Source organism: Tachyglossus aculeatus, unplaced genomic scaffold, assembly GCF_015852505.1.
Source record: "Tachyglossus aculeatus isolate mTacAcu1 unplaced genomic scaffold, mTacAcu1.pri scaffold_163_arrow_ctg1, whole genome shotgun sequence".
Taxonomy (NCBI): domain Eukaryota; kingdom Metazoa; phylum Chordata; class Mammalia; order Monotremata; family Tachyglossidae; genus Tachyglossus; species Tachyglossus aculeatus.
In genome coordinates, this window is record NW_024044886.1 from 284,654 (window position 1) to 304,817 (window position 20,164).

The window sequence follows — 20,164 nt, forward strand, 5'->3', positions numbered from 1 at the left end:
CATCGCACTACATCTACCTTTCTCCAACCTCCCGGCTCTCAACACTCTCTGCTACTCTCCCATCCTTCCCAGCGGTATCCTCAGAGGAACTCTCCTCCCTCCTCTCAAGTGCTACTCCGGCCACCTGTGCTTCTGACCCCATTCCCTCTCATCTTATGAAATCTCTCGCTCCATCCCTTCTCCCCTCCTTAACTTCCATCTTCAACCGCTCACTCTCCACTGGTTCCTTCCCCTTTGCCTTCAAACATGCCCATGTCTCTCCCATCCTAAAAAAACCCTCTCTTGACCCCACCTCACCTTCTAGTTATCGTCCCATATCCCTCCTACCATTCCTTTCCAAACTCCTTGAACGAGTTGTCTACACGCGCTGCCTAGAATTCCTAGAATTCCTCAACAACAACTCTCTCCTCGACCCCCTCCAGTCTGGCTTCCGTCCCCTTCATTCCACGGAAACTGCGCTCTCAAAGGTCACCAATGACCTCCTGCTTGCCAAATCCAACGGCTCCTACTCTGTCCTAATCCTCCTCGACCTCTCAGCTGCCTTTGACACTGTGGACCACCCCCTTCTCCTCAACACGTTATCTGACCTTGGCTTCACAGACTCCGTCCTCTCCTGGTTCTCCTCTTATCTCTCCGGTCGTTCTTTCTCAGTCTCTTTTGCAGGCTCCTCCTCCCCCTCCCATCCTCTTACTGTGGGGGTTCCCCAAGGTTCAGTGCTTGGTCCCCTTCTGTTCTCAATCTACACTCACTCCCTTGGTGACCTCATTCGCTCCCACGGCTTCAACTATCATCTCTACGCTGATGACACCCAGATCTACATCTCTGCCCCTGCTCTCTCCCCCTCCCTCCAGGCTCGCATCTCCTCCTGCCTTCAGGACATCTCCATCTGGATGTCCGCCCGCCACCTAAAGCTCAACATGTCGAAGACTGAGCTCCTTGTCTTCCCTCCCAAACCTTGTCCTCTCCCTGACTTTCCCATCTCTGTTGACGGCACTACCATCCTTCCCGTCTCACAAGCCCGCAACCTTGGTGTCATCCTCGACTCCGCTCTCTCATTCACCCCTCACATCCAAGCCGTCACCAAAACCTGCCGGTCTCAGCTCCGCAACATTGCCAAGATCCGCCCTTTCCTCTCCATCCAAACTGCTACCCTGCTAATTCAAGCTCTCATCCTATCCCGTCTGGACTACTGCACTAGTCTTCTCTCTGATCTCCCATCCTCGTGTCTCTCTCCACTTCAATCCATACTTCATGCTGCTGCCCGGATTATCTTTGTCCAGAAACGCTCTGGACATATTACTCCCCTCCTCAAAAACCTCCAATGGCTACCGATCAATCTGCGCATCAAGCAGAAACTCCTCACCCTGGGCTTCAAGGCTCTCCATCACCTCGCCCCCTCCTACCTCACCTCCCTTCTCTCCTTCTACTGCCCAGCCCGCACCCTCCGCTCCTCCACCACTAATCTCCTCACTGTACCTCGCTCTCGCCTGTCCCGCCATCGACCCCCGGCCCACGTCATCCCCCGGGCCTGGAATGCCCTCCCTCTGCCCATCCGCCAAGCTAGCTCTCTTCCTCCCTTCAAGGCCCTGCTGAGAGCTCACCTCCTCCAGGAGGCCTTCCCAGACTGAGCCCCTTCTTTCCTCTCCCCCCCCTCCCCCACTCCATCCCCCCGTCTTACCTCCTTCCCTTCCCCACAGCACCTGTATATATGTATATATGGTTGTACATATTTATTACTCTATTTATTTATTTATTTATTTATTTTACTTGTACATTTCTATCCTACTTATTTTATTTTGTTGGTATGTTTGGTTCAGTTCTCTGTCTCCCCCTTTTAGACTGTGAGCCCACTGTTGGGTAGGGACTGTCTCTATGTGATGCCAATTTGTACTTCCCAAGCGCTTAGTACAGTGCTCTGCACATAGTAAGCGCTCAATAAATACGATTGATTGATTGATTGATTGATCTACCAGAAATCTTTGTGCCCGAGCCGCCACGCCACTCTCCCTCTCCTCGCGACAGGTCTAGACGTGGAGGAGGGCCTCGCCGAGGGGAAAGACAGGAGTGGTGGTGGGCTAGGCGGAGGTGAACCCTGTCTAGAATGAGAATGACACTACAACTCCCAGAAGTCTTCGTTCCATCAGCCGCCAAGCTACTCATCCTCACTTCGAGACAGGGCCAGATTGTCTTGTGGCAATGACTGGGCTACACTACATAGGAACACTACGGATAGGGTGGGAACTAATGAGGGCTCGATCTTTTGGGAGCACCTTCGTGAGAGACAAGGTCATCTGCATTTGACAGCTCGGAATGGGTTCATTCAAATGCAATGATGTGTTATAACCCATCTCATGTAGATGTCCGAACACTGGAGCAGCTCAGTGCCTTGCCCCTTGGTTGTATGGTAAACTCTCCTGGGAGGGAATGGGACTCAAGAAGCCTGATTCTGAGCGAGGGTACGGTCTCCTTGTTCTCTATGGGACACCTCACGGATAGTGGTAATAAGTACGTACCAAATACCATGATTACGGTCAATATAAATGAGATACACCTTGAACATCTGCTTCCTGTGCTTTCCGCACTCTGCAAAAATGCCGCGGACATCCCCGCGGTGCATGACGGGAGTTGTAGTTCAATAGGCCGAGGTGAACGCTGTTTCGAACGAGCATGACACTCCAACTACCAGAATTCTTTGTCCCATCTGCCCCCAGGCCACTTTTCCCCAGGTCGTGACAAGGTCTGATTGGCTTGTGTCGGTGACTGGCCTCGAACCCTATGTATAGGGCACGGACTAAGAGTTCGTTCTTGGGGGAGCACCTTCGGGATGGACAAGGCAATCTGTATTTGACAGATTGGAGCAGGCACAGTAAAAAGTAAGTATGTAATAAACCAGCTCTGGTGCGATGTCCAAATAGTATGTGGAGTCACTCAGTGCCTTTACACTTTCTGGTATGTTAAACTCTCCCAGAAGGGAATGGGATTAAAGGAGCCTGATTCTGAGCGAGATTGAGGTCTCCGTGCCCTCTGCGCGATACCTCACGGGGAGTGGTAGCAGGTACTTAACAAATACTATAATTACTATCAGTGAAAAAGCGAAAACGCCCTGAACATCTACTTCCTGCAATTTCTGGACTCCGCAAAATGACCACGACACCCTTGCGGAGCAAGACAGGGATGGTTCGTTAGGCAGAAGTGAACGCTGTCTAGAACGAACATCACATTACACCTCCCAGAAGTATTTGTGCCCGGAAACTCCTTGACACCCTCCCTGCCCTCGCGACAGGGCCAGAAGTGGTAGGCAGAGGTGAACGCCGTCTAGAACAAGAATCACACTACAAATCCCGGAGGTCTTTGTGCCCCGAGCCACCGTGACACACTCCCTCGCCTCCCGAAAGGGCCTGTCATGGCAGAGTCTCCTCTACGGGGCATGAAGGGGGTGGTAGTTCAATAGACGGAGGAAAACGCTGTCTAGAACGGACATCAAACTGCATCTTCCAGGGATCATTGTGGTCCCAGTCTCCAAGCCACTCTCCCTCTCGTTTTGACAGGGCCACACATGTTGGAGGGCCTCTTCGAGCGGCATGGCAGGAATGGTAGGTCGCTAGGCGAAGGTGAACCCTGTCTAGAATGAACATCACACTTCAACTCCCAGAAGTCTTCGCCCCATCAGCCCCAAACCACTCTTCCTCACCTCGCGACAAGACCTGATTGGCTTGGGTTGGTGACTGGGCTCAACTACATAGGAACACTACTGATAGGGCGGGGACTAATAACCCACTCTTGAGGGGGCATGTTCAGGAGGAACAATGCAGTCTACATTCGACAGTTTGGAGCGGGCTTATTCAAAAGCAATCATGCATAATAAACCAGCTCGGATAAGATGCCCGAACACAGTTTGTGGAGCCGCCCAGTGTCTTTACACTTGATGGTGTGGTAAACGATCCCAACAGGGAATGGAATTTCAAGGAGCCTAATTCTGAGCGAGCTCAGGTCTTTGTACTCTGTGCGACACCCCATGGGGAGTGGTAACAGGTACTTAACAAATACCATAATTACTATCAATTGAAAAGGGAAAACACCCTGAAAATCTACTTTCCGCACCTTCCTTGCTCCACAAAATAGCTACGGCACCCCCGCGAGGCAGGACGAGGATGGTAGTTCGTTAGGCGGAGGGGAACGCTGTCCAGAACGAGCATCACACTACAACTCCAAGACGTCATTTTGCTCCGAGCCGCCATGACACACTCCCTCTTCTCTTGAAAGGGCCTGACATGGCAGAGGCTCCCCCGCGGGGCGTAAGGGGAGTGGTAGGTCAGTAGATAGAGGAGAAGGCTGTCTAGAACGGGCATCACACTACATTTCCCAGATATCCGGGTGCCCCAAGACGCCATGCCACTCTCCCTCCCCTCTCAACAGGGCCACACATGACGGAGGGTCTCCCCGAGGGGCATGATGGGAGTGGTGGTTCTCTAGGCGGAGGTGAACTCTGTCTGGAATGAGAATCACACTACTACTACCAGTAGTCTTTGTCCCATTAGCCGCAAAGCCACTCACCCTCACTTCGCGACAGTGCTAGATTGTCTTCTGTCGGTGACTGGGCTAGACTACATAGGAACCCTAAGAAAGGGGCGGGGACTAATGAGGATTCGCTCCTTTGAGAGCAACTTCGTGAAAGTCAAGGTCATCTTCATTTGACAGATCGGAGTGGGCCAATTCAAAAGCAATGATGTTTTCTAATCCACCTCATGTAAGATGCACGAACAAAGTATGTGGAGCAGCTCAGTGCCTTGATCCATGGTTGTATGGTAAACTCTGCCGCAGGGAATGGGATTGAAGAAACCTGATTCTGAGCGAGGTTGGGGTCTCCTTGTTCTCTATGTGACACCTCACGGGGAGTGGTAATAGGTACGTAACAAATACCATAATTGCGACCAATATAAATGGGAATACGCCCTTAAAATCCGCTTCCTGTGCTTTCTGCGCTCTGCAAAATGTTCACGGCCGCCCTCCCTCCCCCAACCCCGCGGTGTTGTAGTTCAATAGGCCGAGGTGAACGCTGTCTAGAATGAGTATCATATTCCAACTGCCAGAATTCCTTGTCCCATCAGCCGCCATGCCACTCTTCCTCACCTCGCGACAAGTCCTGATTGGCTTGGGTCGGTGACTGGGCTCGACAACACAGGAACCCAACCCATAGGGCGGTGACAAATGATTTCACTCTAAGGGGAGCACTTTCGGGTGTGACAAGGCCGTCTGCATTTGACAGGTTGTAGCGGGCTCATTCAAAATCAAGTATGTGTAATAAACCAGCTCGGGTACGATGTCCGAACACAGTATGTGAAGCCGCTCAGTGCCTTTACACTTGGTGTGGTAAACTCTCCCAGGAGGTATTGGAATTTAAGGAGCCTGATTCTGGGCAAAGTTGGCGTCTCTGTGCTCTCTGTGTGACACTTCACGTGGAGTGGTAACAGGTACTTAACAAATACCATAATTACTATCATTAGAAAAGGGAAAATGCCCTGAACATCTACTTCCCGCACTTTCTGCGCTTCGCAAAATGGCCACGGATCCCCCGCGGGGCAAGACGAGGATGGTAGTTTGTTAGGCAGAGGTGAACGCTGTCTAGAACGAGCATCACACTACAACTCCCAGAAGTCTTTGTGCCCAAAGCTGCCACGACACGCTCCCTGTCCTCGTGACACGGCCAGAAATGGCGGCGGGCCCCACCGTGTTTCGCTCCACCTTGTGAAAGACCGTTACATTGAAACCTGTCTGGCATGAAATGCCAAATCACCTCTTCTTGACATTTCATATAGTCAGTTCCCTGTACAATAGTAATCCAGTTACAGCAGATATCTACATTGACCCTTGCCCTGCGATGTACATCCCTTAAGGATCACGAGTTCTGCGTGTGCCATCTTTAGTCTTTCATGCTAAGAAAGTTGAGTGACTGTGTGTTTCTCCATTCTAGCAAAGTCCCTTGTGTTGAAACACCTTTTCTACGAAAGGCCAAATAGGCTTTTCTTCAAGTAGGAGAGACTCGAGGGTGGAAACTCAAGTTTACTGCGTGGAAGGAGACAATGGTAAACCACTTCCATATTTTCACCAAGAAAACTAGTTTGGTTACACTACCAGAACGATTTCAGAAGGGGTGCGGCATTCAGGGAGAGATGTTCCCATGGAGTCGCTATGGGGTCGGAAACCACTCGACAGCATTAGGCAAGACAACCCTAGATTGAGGATTAACAATAACATTGGGCTTCACCCTAGCCCTAGCTAGAACACAAACCCTAACTCTAGCCCTAGGTAATAAGAATAATGATAATGATGGCCTTTGCTAAGCACTTAGAATGTTGCAAGCATTGTTCTACTCGCTAGGGTAAATACAGGGTAATAGGTTTGCCCTACGTGGGGTTCATCATCATCAATCGTATTTATTGAGCGCTTACTGTGTGCAGAGCACTGTACTAAACGCTTGGGAAGTACAAGTTGGCAACATACAGAGACAGTCCCTACCCAACAGTGGGCTCACAGTCTAAAAGGGGGAGACAGAGAACAGAACCAAACATACTAAGAAAATAAAATGAATAGAATAGATATGTACAAGTAAAATGAATAAATAAATGAATAGAGTAATAAATATGTACAAACATATGCACATATATACAGGTGCTGTGGGGAAGGGAAGGAGGTAAGATGAGGAGATGGAGAGGGGGACGAGGGGGAGAGGAAGGAAGGGGCTCAGTCTGGGAAGGCCTCCTGGAGGAGGTGAGCTCTCAGCAGGGCCTTGAAGGGAGGAAGAGAGCTAGCTTGGCGGATGGGCAGAGGGAGGGCATTCCAGGCTCGGGGGATGACGTGGGCCGGGGGTCGATGGCGGGACAGGAGAGAACGAGGTACGGTGAGGAGATTAGCGGCGGAGGAGCGGAGGGTGCGGACTGGGCTGTAGAAGGAGAGAAGGGAGGTGAGGTATGAGGGGGCGAGGTGATGGAGAGCCTTGAAGCTGAGGGTGAGGAGTTTCTGCCTGATGCGCAGATTGATTGGTAGCCACTGGAGATTTTTGAGGAGGGGAGTAACATGCCCAGAGCGTTTCTGGGCAAATACAATCCAGAAGGAGATCTTAATCACAATCTTAATTCCCATTTACAGATGAGGTCACTGAGACACAGAGTTCAGTGACTTGTCCAAAATCACACAGCTGATAAGTGGGCGGAGCGTGGATTAGAACCCATGACCTCTGACTCTCAAACCCGTGCTCTTTCCACTAAGCCATGTTGCTTCAAGGTGTTACCCTATGTGTTACCCTAGACCAAACGCTAACTCTGGCCTAGACCTAACCTCAAACTTTAGACTAGGTCTATCCCCAGCTCGAATGCTAGGGATAACCCTGGCACTAGCCCTAACCCAAAGAGTAACTCTAAAAGGTAAATATATCTAACACTAAACCTAAAATGAATCCTAAAATTAATCCTAATCCTAGCTCTAATCTGAACCTTATCCCAAACCTTGACTTTAACACAAACACTATCCCTAACCTTACCCTTCTTCCCTCCCTCTGCCCATCCGCCAAGCTAGCTCTCTTGCTCCCTTCAAGGCTTTACTGAGAGCTCACCTCCTCCAGGATGCCTTCCCAGACTGAGCCCCTTCCTTCCTCTCCCCCTTGTCCCCCTTTCCATCCCCCCCATTTTAGCTCCTTCCCTTGCCCACAGCACCTGTATATATGTATATATGTTTGTACATATTTATTACTCTATTTATTTATTTTACTTGTACATATCTATTCTATTTATTTTATTTTGTTAGTATGTTTGGTTTTGTTCTCTGTCTCCCCCTTTTAGACTGTGAGCCCACGGATGGGTAGGGACTGTCTCTATATGTTGCCAACTTGTACTTCCCAAGCGTCTAGTACAGTGCTCTGCACAAAGTAAGCGCTCAATAAATACGATAAATTGATTGATTGATTGATTACTATCCTTATCATAAGCACTAAATCTCACCATAACCCATACTCAACCCTAATCCACTCTCTCTAACCTTAACCTTAGCTTTGAATCTACCACTAGCCAAAACACTAACTCTAACTCTAGGCCTAGCCCTAGCTCTAGCTTCAACCGTAAGCCTAATTAAACCTGTTCTGACTTTTGCCCTCACCCTAAACCTAACCTTTACACTAACACTAATTACTAAACCTAAATCAAACCCTAACCCTAACGCCAAATCTAACTCTAGCCCTAGCCCTTACCCTAACCTTATGCACATCCAAAACCCTTACTTTAGCACTACTGCTAACCCAAACTCTAACCCTAATCTTAATCTTATCCCTAACACTCAACCTAACCCTGGGTTTAGCCCTAACACTATCCTTTACTTTAAGACAAAGGCTAACACTAACCCAAACCGTTACCATAAGGCCTAAACCTAGCCACAACTCTGGCCCTAATGCCAACTCTAACTTCAGACCCAGTCCTGTCGCTTAACACTAAATCTAATTCTCACCCCAACCCTTACCCAGAATTTACCCGCAGGCCTAATCCCTAACCTAAATCTTACCCTAGCCCTACGATTAACCTTAACCCTATCCATAGCTCCAACCCTGGCCCTCATACTAACTCTAACTTTACTAACCCTAACACTGTACCCTAACACCTTAAACTTAATCAATTGATCTAATTAAAATAATTAATCAATTAACTAATCAACCCTAACCTTAAACCTATATCTAACCCTAAATGTAACCCTAACCCTTACTCTAACCTGAACCATAAATTGAACCCTAACTCTATGGTCTGGTTTCATACTAACCATACTAACCCTAATCGTAACCCTAACCACATACTTAACCCTAACACCCTAACCTTAACTCTAGCCATAACCCTAACCTAAAACCTAAATCTAACTCTAAACCTAACCGTAACCCTCAACTACCCCAATACCTAAACCTATCCCTGTTTCTAACCCTCCCTAGGGTTAACCATAACCCAAACTCTAACTCTAATCTTCCACCTAACCTTAGCCCTAGCCCTGCACCTAGACGTACACCTAATACTAACCCTATACCCAACACTCTAGCCTTAAACTAACCCTAAACCTAACCCTAAAACTAAATCTAACCCTTAACTGAAACCTAACTTTAAGCCCAGCGTTAACTCAAAATTCTCCAGTGGCTGAATGTCAACCTACGAATCAACCAAAACTGCTCACTCTCGGCTTCAAGGTTCTCCATTACCTCGCCCCTTCCTACCTCACTTCTCTTCTCTCCTTCTACAGCCCACTGTGCACCCTTCTCTCCTCGGCTGCTCCTCCTCACTGTGCCTCGTTCTCACCTGTTCCGTCGTCGACCCCAGGCCCACGTCCTTTCCCTGGCCTGGAATGCCCACCCTCGACACATCCGCCAAGCTAGCTCTCTTCCTCCCTTCAAAGCCCTACTGAGAGCTCACCTCCTTCAGAAGACCTTCCCAGAATGAGCACCATTTTTTCTCTCCCCCTCCCCACCCCCCCCTCACCCTACCTCCTTTCCCTCCCCACTGCACTTGCATATATATTTGTACAGATGTATTACTCTCTTTATTTTAATTGTACATATTTACTATTCTATTTATTTCGTTAATTATGTGCATATAGCTATAGTTCTATTTGTTCTGACGATTTTGACACCTATCTACATGTTTTGGTTTGTTGTCTGGCTCCCCATTCTAGACTGTGAGCCCGTTGTTGGGTAGGTACCGTCTCTATATGTTGCCACCTTGTACTTCCCAAGCGCTTAGTACAGTGCTCTGCACACAGTAAGTGCTCAATAAATACGATCGAATAAATGAATGAATGAACTCAAACCTTAAGTCTAACTGTAAACCCAAGGCAAGGACTAACTCTATTGCTAACCCTAATGCAAACTCTTTCCCCATATCTAACCTGACTGCTAGCTCTAACCCTATGCTATAACCTTACCAGAGCCATAGTCTTTAGTCTAAGCCTAACACTAGCAGTAACCCTAATACTAACCTCACTTCTACTCCGGCCCCAAAACCTAACTCTAATCATAACACTAATCCTAGCCCCAACCCTACCTCCAATTCTACTCCAGGCCTTAAATCTAACTGTAACCATTACTCTAATCCTAGCCTTAGCCCTAACCCTTCTTTTAATTTTACCTCTAGGACTAAGCCTTACCAAAATCTTAATCCTAACCCTAATGCTCGCTCTAACTCTAGTACTAGCTCTAGTCCTAGTCCTAACCCCATCCCTACACTAATCCTAGCCTAGGCCTACTATTAATCTTACTACTAAATCAAACCATAATTTTAACCCTAACCCTAACCCTAAAAATAACTATAATCCTAATCAACAACTAACCTTAACACTAAACCTCAACTATAACCCGAACCCTAGGCCTATACTCATGTGTACAACTAACCATAACACTACACTTTACCTGAACCTTAACCCTAGCCTAGCCCTTGGCCTAGCCCTAACTCTGGCAATAACCATAGAGTAGGCCTAGATTTAAGTCTAGACTAACCATGGTAATGCTAACTTTATGCCTAACTCAAGAACTAATCATAGCCCAAACTTTAGCATTAACCCTAACCATAATACTAAACCTCACCTTAACCCTAACTCTAATCCTAACCCCAAATCAAGGTCTAACCCTAACCCTAACCCTAACCTTAATCATAACCCTGGCTCTACCTCTCGAGCTACTTTCAAACCTAACCCTAACCCTCAACCTATCCCTAACCCTAACCCTACCCATAATTTTGTCCCTAGATTGAGTCCTCACCAGAACCCTTTGCCTTTCCCTAACTCTAGACCTAACTGTAACCTTGAGTTACCCTAATCTTAAACCTAACTAAATCCCTAATGCTAACCTTATCCATAACCCAAATTTTATCCCAGCACTAATCCCACCCTTACTGCTAACAGTAAACCTGACCTTAACTCTGGCTGAAGCCCTCCAATTCTGGACACCGGTGTTGGGGGAACCTATCACCCTTAAACACTGCAAACCTCCCTGGTCAATGCACTGTGCTAGTCCTAAACCTAGACCAAACGCTAATGTCAAACCTAATACAAACCCTAACCTTAAGCGTGACCCAAGCACTAATCCTAATACTCAAACCTATTCCTAATCCAAATTCAAACCTTATCCCTACCATTACCTAACACTAGACATAGCGTAGCCCATAACTTTAATGCATCCCTACCCCTACCCCTAATCTTAACTCTACCTTAAATTTAATCCTAAACCTAGCCCTAAACCATAACCCTAGTACTAACTCTAGTCCTAACACATACCCTCATCATAACCATAACCATAATCGTACAACTAACCATCATTTAACCTTAACCTTAGCCCTAGGCCTAACCCTACCCCCTTACCTAGCCTTAACCCAAACTCTAACTTTAACTGTTCAGGAACCATAGCCTTAACTCTGACCCAAAATGTAAATTTAAATTTAACCTGTTCAGAAGCCCTAGCACTAACCCTAACCCTAACCCAAACCCTAACCCTAACCCAAACCCTAACCCTAATCAAACCCTAACCATAACAACAAAGCTAACCCTAAAACACACTCTAAATCCAAACATAAGTCTATCATTAAGCCTAGGCCTAGCCTGATCCTATCCCTAACCATAAACCTAAACGTAAACCCAATCCTAGCCATAATCCTAAACCTAACTCTGACCCTAAAGCTAAACCTAACCTTAACTCAAATTTTAACACTATCCTTTAACTGAACCTTTAACCCTAATGGTATCTCTCACCCTAATCTAAACTCTAGGCTGACCTTCAGCCTCCCACTAACCCTAACCCTATCTAATAATAATGATAATAATAACAAAGAGATTGTGGTATTTGTTTAGCACTTACTATGTGCCAAGGATTGTTTTAAGCACAGGGGAAGATTCAAGGTCAGGTTGGACACAGTCGGTGTCTCACATGGGAATCACAGTCTTGATCCCCATATAACAAATGAAGTAATTGAGGCACAGAGAAATTCAGTGGTTTGCCATAGGTCACAGAGTAGATATATGGCAGAGACATCTCTAAACACTAATCATAACTCTAACCTAAACCTTAACCCTTGCACTAACCTTTAACCTAAAGCCTAACCCTTCCCCTAAACCTAGCCCTAGTCCTGCTGCTAACCTTAAACCTAACCTTAAATTTAGCCTTAACCCTAGTCGTAACCCAAACCTTAACCACAATCCTAGCCCTAGCCTTAACCCTAACCCATACCTAACCCTATCCCTAACCCTAAATCTAAACCTACTCCTAACCCTAACCTTAAACCCTAACCTTAAACCAAACCCTAAACCTAACACTAATACCATCCCAAACTAAAAACCTAGCTATTTCCCTAATCATAATCCTAACCCTAATCCTAAACCCCATCATAACCCTAGCCTTCTCAAATGCTTTCTCTAAACCTATTTCTAACGATAATCCCACGCCTACCTAACCCAGATCCTAACTCTAAACCTAGCCCTAAGACTAGCCCTAGACTTAACCATATCTCTAACTCTATTCATAAACCTAAACCCTAACCCTAACCCTAAATCTGCCACTTATTCTGACCATAACCCCAGCCCAATCCCTAAACCTAACCATAACCCTAACCCTAACAATATCCTTACCCCGAACAGGAACCCTAACATTAACCCTAAACCTAATTTTAAACCTAACCCTAAACCTAACTCCAAATTTGAGCCTTGCCCTAGCCCTAGCACTAGCCACTAATCTATCTCTAATGTTAACCCTAGGCCTAAACGTAACCCTAATCAAACCGTAATCCAAACCTTAAATCTAACCCTAACGCTGATCCTTACCCTAACCATATCTCAAACCTATATCATAACCTAACCCTAAAAAAAACTTTAACCTTAACTCTAACCCTAACCCTAGCCCTAGATTTAACCCTAATCATAGCTCTGACACTAATTCTAATTATTGCCATAACCATAACCACAAACTGAACCCTACACCTTAACTCTAACCCTACTCTAAACCTTAGCCCTAGCCCTAACCCTATGCTTCACATTCAATGTAACCATGTGTCTAACCATGACCCCTAACCCTAATACATCTCTGGGCATTACCCAGGCACTAGCCTTAACCCCAAACCTATCCCTAACCCTAAATTCTGCCCTTGGCCTCTTACTAACACTAAATCTCATGATACCCCTAATGTTAAGCCTAACGTTTTCCATCATTTTCAGCCTTAAACTCTCTAACCCTAGTTCCATTACTAAACATAACCCTAAACTGAACCTAACCTTAAATCCACCACTACCCTTAACCCTACCCATAACTCTGACCATAACTCTAACCCTAAACATATATCTAAACCTACCCCTACCCCTAACCTTAACTTTAACCCTTACTATAATCTTAACTTAACCTTAATAGTTACTTTAATTCTAATCCTATACTTAATCCTATCCCGAGCCATAGGTCTAGCTCTAGCCCTAACTCTAACCCTAACACTAACAATAAACGCTAGCACTAACCCTACCCTTAAGGCTAGACCTAACATTCACCGTAACCCTGGGCCTAGTCATAATCCCCACCATAACACTAGCCCTAGGCCTAACCCTAAACCCTAACCCTAAGGCTAAATTTAACCCTAACTTTAATTGTAAATTTAACCCTTTTTCTAGTCCTAGTTCAAGCACTAGCCATGAAACTAGCCCTGTACCTAAACCAAACCCCAACCCTAAACCTAACCTCCACTCTAAACCTAACCACAACCTAAACCCTAGTCCTCACTCTAACTCTAAACCTAACCCTAACCCTGATTCTAAACCTAACCCTAATGCTAACCCTAACCTTAACTCTAACACAAACCTTATCCCTATTTTAGGCATAGCCCTCACCCTAGCCATAACCCAAAATGCAACACTGACACAGCCTTAACCATAAACCTAACCCTTTCCCCTAACCCTAACCATGACAACACTTACTCTATCCCTTCCCCTAATCTTAACCATAATCCTAACCTTAGCCTAGGATTACACTTAACCCTAACCCTAACCCTATCTCTAACACTAATCCTAAGGATTGTCCTAGGCATAGCCATAACCTTAAACCTAATATAGGCCTTAAGCCTTCCACTAACCCTACCTCTAAACTAACTCTAACCCTTACTGAACCCTAACCCTAATCCTAGGCCTAGGCCTAGCCTCAATGGTAATCCGAACCCTAAACCTACCCAAACCCTTAAAACAACCTCAACCCTGTAACTCTAAACCTAATTTTAACCTTAACCCCAACCAAAGGACCAGGCCGAGCCCTAAACCTACCACTAATCCTAACCCTTACCTTTTCCTTCACTCTTACGGGAGCCCTAACAGAACCCAACCCTAATCTTCATCCAAATCTTCACCCTAAACCATGCCTAGCCCTAATCCTAGCCTGAGCCTCAACCCCATCCTTATCCAAACCCTAACCCCTACTCTAAATCTAACCCTAACTCTAACCCCAAATTTAATTCTAATTCTGACCATAGCCCAAACCCTAACCCTAGCCCTTTCCCCAACCCTAACTCTATCCTTAACACGAACCCTCACCCTTACTGTAGGCAAAATGCTAAACCTAAACCTAAGCAGTTTGGCTTAGTGGAAAGAGAATGGGTTTGGGAGGCAGAGGTTGCAACTTTGGGCAAGTCACTTCATCATCATCATCATCAATCATATTTATTGAGCGCTTACTGTGTGCAGAGCACTGTACTAAGCGCTTGGGAAGTACAAATTGGTAACATATAGAGACAGTCCCTACCTAACAGTGGGCTCACAGTCTAAAAGGGGGAGACAGAGAACAAAACCAAACATACTAACAAAATAAAATAAATAGAATAGATATGTACAAGTAAAATGAATAAATAAATAAATAGAGTAATAAATATGTACAGACATATATACATATATACAGGTGCTGTGGGGAAGGGAAGGAGGTAAGATGGGGGGGATGGAGAGGGGGACGTGGGGGAGAGGAAAGAAGGCGCTCAGTCTGGAAAGGCCTCCTGGAGGAGGTGAGCTCTCAGTAGGGCCTTGAAGGGAGGAAGAGAGCTAGCTTGGCAGATGGGCAGAGGGAGGGCATTCCAGGCCCGGGGGATGACGTGGGCCGGGGGTCGATGCCGGGACAGTCGAGAACGAGGTACAGTGAGGAGATTAGCGGCGGAGGAGCGGAGGGTGCGGGGTGGGCTGTAGAAGGAGAGAAGCGAGGTGAGGTAAGAGGGGGCGAGATGATGGAGAACCTTGAAGCCCAGGGTGAGGAGTTTCTGCCTGATGCGCAGATTGATTGGTAGCCACTGGAGATTACTGAGGAGGGGAGTAATATGCCCCGAGGATTTCTGGACAAAGATAATCCGGGCAGCAGCATGAAGTATGAATTGAAGTGGAGAGAGAAACGAGGATGGGAGATCAGAGAGAAGGCTGATGCAGTAGTCCAGACGAGATAGGATGAGAGCTTGAATGAGCAGGGTAGCGGTATGGATGGAGAGGAAAAGGCGGAGCTTGACAATGTTGCGGAGCTGAGACCGGCAGGTTTTGGTGACGGCTTGGATGTGAGGGGTGAATGAGAGAGCGGAGTCGAGGATGACACCAAGGTTGCGGGCTTGTGAGATGGAAAGGATGGTAGTGCCGTCAACAGAGATGGGAAAGTCAGGGAGAGGGCAAGGTTTGGGAGGGAAGACAAGGAGTTCAGTCTTCGACATGTTGAGCTTTAGGTGGCGGGCAGACATCCAAATGGAGATGTCCTGAAGGCAGGAGGAGATGCGAGCCTGGAGAGAGGGGGAGAGAGCAGGGGCAGAGATGTAGATCTGGGTGTCATCATCGTAGAGATGATAGTTGAAGCCGTGGGAGCGAATGAAGTCACCAAGGGAGTGCGTGTAGATCGAGAACAGAAGGGGACCAAGCACTGAACCTTGGGGAACTCCCACAGTAAGAGGATGGGAGGGGGAGGAGGAGCCTGCAAAAGAGACTGAGAATGAACGACCGGAGAGGTAAGAGGAGAACCAGGAGAGGACGGAGTATGTGAAGCCAAGGTCAGATAGCTTGTTGAGGAGAAGGGGTGGTCCACAGTGTCGAAGGCAGCTGAGAGGCCGAGGAGGATTAGGACAGAGTATGAGCCGTTGGATTTGGCAAGCAGGAGGTCATTGGTGACCTTTGAGAGGGCAGTTTCCATGGAATGTAGGGGACGGAAGCCAGACTGGAGGGGGTCGAGGAGAGAGTTGTTGTTGAGGAATTCTAGGCAGCGCGTGTAGACAACTCGTTCAAGGAGTTGTCCCTTGACTTCTGTGGGCCTCAGTTACCTCATCTGTAAAATGGATATTAGATTAGGACTGTGATCTCCACGTGGGACAGCCTGATTACCTTATATCTACCCCAATGTACTTAGAACAATGCTTGGCACAGCGTAAGCACTTAACAAATACCATCATTACTATTATTATTATTATTTTAACCTTAGCCTCAGCCCTGTCCTCTACACAACCTGCCCCCTCAACACTAACCCTTATCCTAGTTTAGGAATAGCTTTAGCCATAATCCTAACAGTAACCCTAGCATGATTCCTAGCCCTAACTCTTGCCCTAACTCTTAAACTATTCAAAACTCTAACCTGAATCTAAACTCTAATGCTAACCCTAGCCCTAGCCATACCTCTAGCCCTAGTCCTAACCCTAAACAAAACTTTAACCCCAACCTTCACCATAACTCTATCCTTAGCCCTAACACTAATTTAACTTTACCAGAGCCCAGCCCTTATCTTAACCTCCAACCAGTCCCGGGAATGTTGGGATGTTCGAGGCACCATGACTCGAAATTCATGTTTTAGGCCCAGCCTTCTTTCTCCCGAATCAAGAGTGGTGCCAAGTGGGAGTGGACAGAGATGCACGAAGTGGCTTTGTATGAGATCATTCAAGCCATGCAGCAATACTGAGTCCTCAGATCCCTCGAAAGGGAAAAAACACTTGCTTTACATGCCGGGTCAGAACTACCAGGTGGCAATATGGGCAATGGCAGGGGAAGTCCCCAAAGATCCAAATCCTGACAATTCTCGGATTATTGGGATAAAAGGTAGTCCAGAGTAACTATTCCCCTTGTCAGAAGAAGATCACTGCCACGTATGAGGGACTTTAGGCTACTAAAGACATCATAGGGAAATGGGTAATTAAGCTACGCTTTGCCCCATCCCATTCTGAAGCATCTTTGGGATTCCACTATCATGCCCCCAGAAGTCACCAACACCTCCACCATCCAAAGGTTGATCATTTAGGTGACCCATAGAGACTGGACGGAGGGCAGGCCAGCGTTAACAGAGCGCCTCGCTGACGTGGCCTTACTATACCACAGTTTCAAGATACCCAGAGATGGAACCGAACCTGGTTCACTAATGGCAGTTCTCACAGGGAAAATGGCCTACGAATGGTGTGAGCAGCAGCCCTGTGCCCAGCCATGGGACAGGGGATCACTGCGGAGGTCGAACGGTTCATCCACATGGTGAAGTTATTTCTTCATTTGTTAGCACCCAGAGCTAGTGCGGAGGTTATCTACACGGACTAATGGCCCTCTTTTAAAGGTGTAACCACGTAGATCCTTGCCTGGGAGGCCCACGAGTGAAAGCGCAAGGTTGCAAGGCCTGGGAAAAGGAGCTGTATATCGAGAGTTGCTAGAAATTGTGTTTTAATAACCTTTGCAGGTCTGACTGATGGATGCCCTTGGCAGGGACACTGATCTCAGCATCTTACTGGAACAAATACGTAGATAGCTTGGCATGAATTCCAGTGGTTCAGACCCCAGACCAAAAAACATTGGATTGGATGGACCAAGACATTAGGCCTGGTGGAGTGGAGGGCCTGTTAGTTCAGAGCCAATGTATGGGATGGTCGGTCACATGAAAGCAAGCATATTCATTCATTCATTCGATCGTATTGATTGAGCACTTACTGTGCCCACAGCAATTCACTGAGCGCTTGGGAAAGTACAATGCAACTACAAATGGTGACATTACCTGCCCATAACGACCTGCCAGTCTAGAGCGGGGAGAGACAGGCATCCATACCAATAAATGATATTGCAGTTATGTGCATAAGTGCTTTGGGGCTAGGTGGGAGGGGGAAAAGTAAAATGATCAAATCAGGGCAACACAGAATGGAGAGAGAGATGAGGAAAAGTGGAGCTTAGTCTGGGAAGTCCTCCTGGAGGAGATGTGCCTTCAAGTAAGGCGTTCAGGCAGGGGATAAAGGTTTTCTGTTGGACTAGAGGATGGAGGATGTTGCAGGCGAGAGGCCAGATGTGGTCTAGGGTTCAGCGGTGAGACAGGAAAGATCGAGGCACAGTGCAGGTGATCCAGGGCTGTGTGTTAGTGGTATGAGTGCAACAAAGGAATAGGGGAGCGATTGAGTTTATTTCAGGAAAGAGGGTCACGTTGAGAACATCTGGTCATCAAGAGTGAGTATATCGGGTATGGAGGCTAAACAGGGTGTGATAAGTGGAGATAGGTGGATGCGGTCGAGAGATCAGAGGTCTCTGTAGGGAATAGCCCAGATTTATGGGGAGGAGGTGTGTGGTAGAGGAGGCAAGTGAGAAGGTTGTGATCACAGAGAGAGATTTCAGAGTTGTGAGGGTAGAGTTTGTGTAGTGGTTAGTAATGATGAGATTGAGAGTGTTTGTCTAAGTTGGTGAGTGGGGAAGTTGGGATGGAGAGAACGTTTGGCAGAGTGGGGACGTGATAGAAGGAGGGGGGCAGAGGAGTCATCAGGAACATCTGTGTGGATTTTGAGGTCTCCAAGGATCAGAGTGGGCACGGAGAAAAAGAGAAGGACCGTGAGAAAGGGATCACGATGATTAAAGAAGTTGGCAGTGGGAGCTGGGGGAGCAGTAGATGACAGCTACTAGACTGTTGAGCGGGTGGTAGAGGTGTATGACATGGGCTTAAAAGAAGGGGAAAGAAGGGAAGGCGGAGACAGGAGTGAAAGTGGCAATGGGGCACGAGAAGGAAGCCAATACCTCCTCCTTTACTGGTATGTCTGGGGAACTGGGAGAAGAAGAGGCCCTCTCTGGAGAAAGCAGCAGGGGAAACCGTGTCGTGTGGGGAGATCCAGGTTTCAGTGATGTGATGAGGAGGAGTGACTTAGACAGAAACAGGTCAAGGTTGAAGGGGAGCTTCCCCATGATGGTAGCTAAATTTATTTTTTGGATTAGGGTTAAGCCTAGGGCTTCTGAAGAGTTAAAATTAGGGTTTGGGTTAGGGTTACATAAGGGTAGGGGTAGAGCTAAACCGAGGGTTAAAGTTAAGGTTAGGTTTATGGGTAGGTTTAGTATTATGGTTATAGTTAGGGTGAGCGTTCATGTTTAGGCTAGGGTTGTGGTTAGGGTTAGTGTTAGCTCTATGCCTAGATTTATGCTTAGTGTTACAGTGAAGGTTTAGGTTGTGACTAGGGCTACTTTTGGGTTTACTGTTAGGGTTTGCCTTAGGGTAACGGTTAGGACTAAGTTTAAGGTTAGGGTTTGGGTCAGTGTAAGGCTAGGATTCCCATATGGGTTAGACTTAAGGTTAGGTTTTATTTTTTGATTAGGTCTAGGTATGGGTTACCCTCTCGGCGTCGCATCTGGAGAGTTTCCAGTACTTTACCAGTCTCGACTACAGGAGGGAATCAAGCAGAGGCATAACCATTCTATTCCTAGCTTGGGAAGTGGCTAGAGAGTGGAAGACAATTTGTTACATGTCAAAACTCACCTGAGCTGGGCAGCCATCAGCGTCATGGGAGAGGGTCCAGGGCAGAGAATCAAGCTTATTGCATGAAAGGAGGCAATGGTAAAACGCTTCCATATTTTTACCAAGAAAACTCTATGGATACACTACCAGAACGTTTGCAGGTGGAGATTGGGTGTTCTGGGGGAGACGCTTAGAACTGTGCTTCGCACATAGCAAGCGCCTAACAAATACTATTATTATTATTATTATTATTATTATTATCATTATTATTATTATTATTATTATTATTGTTATTATTATTATTTATCCAGGGTGTAGCCATGGGTCAGAGACTACTCGACAAGGCAAAATAAGACAAGGTTTGGGTTAAGGCTACAGTAAGTGTTACGGCTTGCCATAGGGTTAGGGTTAAGATTTTGCTTAGAGATGGGTTTAAGTTTAGGGCTAGGG

At 46.9% G+C, this 20,164-nt stretch overlaps 1 non-coding gene across 1 annotated transcript; it reads left to right on the plus strand.

Moving 5' to 3' along the window:
• Window positions 1–19,589: 19,589 nt before the first annotated feature.
• Window positions 19,590–19,725, plus strand: LOC119923249. Its single transcript, XR_005448804.1, has one exon. It is a non-coding gene; the product is annotated as a small nucleolar RNA SNORA7 (small nucleolar RNA).
• Window positions 19,726–20,164: the final 439 nt, after the last annotated feature.